This window comes from Microtus ochrogaster, linkage group LG2 (genome assembly GCF_000317375.1).
Source record: "Microtus ochrogaster isolate Prairie Vole_2 linkage group LG2, MicOch1.0, whole genome shotgun sequence".
In the NCBI taxonomy this organism is placed as follows: Eukaryota; Metazoa; Chordata; class Mammalia; order Rodentia; family Cricetidae; genus Microtus; species Microtus ochrogaster.
The window spans coordinates 52,532,755-52,534,965 of NC_022028.1; positions in this window are offsets into that span (position 1 = coordinate 52,532,755).

Below are 2,211 nucleotides of genomic sequence, written 5' to 3' on the forward strand. Positions count from 1 at the left end.
AAAAAAAAAAAATACTAGGACTATAATTACCTTGTCCACCTGGTGGGTACCAGGTGGCAGTAGACACTGTCTATCCTTGGCAAGTGAGAAGGAAATAATGATTCATGATTTCTTCGGTGAATGTTTTGCCTCCCTCGTGGTAAACAAAGATTTTACAGCTAAGAATAGAAAAGGCCAAAGTCCCAGGGCCTGGAGAATGTGTTGTCCTTTGAACCTCTTTATTAAGCTAAAGCTATTAGAGCAACAGGTTTTGAAAGCAGAAGGAAGCCAGGGCAGGAGAACAGGTTTAGCAGGTAGGCTCTGAGCAGTGTGTTATGAGAGGAGTTATTACTCACTAACGCGATGCCTCCCTTTGCACGGGCAGGACATCGCCTCTGAGCTTAGCGCATTAGCACACGATGTGTTCGGTCAAACACAAGGGGTGCCCTGTAGAAAGCTAAGACAGGAACAGCCCGGCATGACCCGAGAAGGACACATTTGCACGCAGGCAGGCACACCGGGCACTCCATCTCTTGCCCCAGGGTAAACTGTCTTGGCTCTTGAATGGGAAACAGGAAACTACCAGTTATCAAGCACCTAGTTGGTGTCAGCATAAGAGGAGGCGTTTTCATTGTTATCTGATGGGAGTGGATTGAAGTTTTTACTGATAATGAAGTTGAGGGTGACATAATCTACATGAAGCTGCAAAGTTTGTAAGTGGTAAAGTCAGGACATGAGCTCAGATAGCCAGAGCCCAGCGCCAACCACTCCGTGGAACACGCCAGAGTGTTTGGGTGCATGAGAACCTTTGAAACCTCAGCCTGATGGTAGCCTCGTATGCTTTTGATCCAATTAGAGAGCCTCATTTGTTCAGTCAGGTCTTCAACGCACCAAGGGGTAGCCTCAGACAGACTGCCTTCACATGCCTTGAAAATATACCTCTGAATGGTGCTTCGTGATTCGGACGTTCCTGAGGCAGGAGAACCAGAAGTTCAAATACTGTGTAGAAAGTGAAAACAGATTCCCACACATGGCCTTCTAATGCTGCAGGAACATTTTGGCACTCATGTGTGCATACTGACATACAAGATTAAATTAATATAATGATATATATTAATATGTATATATATATATCAGAGTGGTCGGGGAGCATGCATTAAATTCCAGCACTTGGGCAGCCGAGGCAGGTAGATCCCTGAATTCGAGAACAGACTGGTCTACATACAGAGCAAGTTCCAGTACAGCCAGGGCTATTACACAGAGAGAGACCCTGTATCAAAAAAAGTTCAAAGACATCCTGGAAATCACAGAAAGACCCTGACTAAAATGGTGGGATGGGGGGATCAAAGTTTTTGCTCATGGAACAGAAAGGTGACTCAATGGGTAAAGGCTTTTGCACCACAAGTCTGATAATCTAAGTTTGGTCCCTGAAACTAACATGGCCACAAGTCATTCTTTGACCTTCACAAGCACACATATAAATAAAATCTTCTTTATCTTACTGGAGAGATGGCTCTAGTTAGAGAGAACTAATTGCTCTTCCAAAGGACCCAATTCAGTTCCCAAGTGGCCCACACTGTAACTCAGTTCCAGGGCATCCAGTATCTTTTGCTGGCTCTGGCTCCATGAGTTCCTACATGAATGAGCTCATAGACATACACCTGGATACACATGAAAAAAGTTAAAGTATATCTTTAAAATTAAAAAGTAAATGTAAAAGATTTTAAAGTGGGGAGGGGAGGAGGACGGAGCAAGTGGACTTCCTGTCCGTCCACAGGAGCGAACACTACTAAAGCCTCTTTGGAAAAGACTGGGCAGTTATGCAGACAGTGAAAAGAGCCGTCCAAGGCCAAAGCCGTCCACTCTCAAGCCACCCGAGAGAAATAAAAACAGTCTACACAAAGACTCGCCAAAGAACACTTGGAAGCTTCCTCCTTGTAACACCAACTAGAAACAACTGGCCCTCCTGTCCCCGTGGAAGGGCAAACAAGGATCCCACAAAAGCACCCTATCCAACTCGATTCCTGCACTGCCAGCAAAAATGAACTTCGTTTGTTTTGTGGTTTTGTTTTGACAGGGTTTTTCTGTGTAGCTCTGGCTGTTCTGGATCTCCATCTGTAGATCAGGATAGCTCCGAACTCAGAGATCCAGCTGCCTCTGCCTCCTGAGTGCTGGAGTTAAAGGTGTGTGCCACCACCGCCTAACTGGAGCAAAGATCTTTTTTTTTTTTTT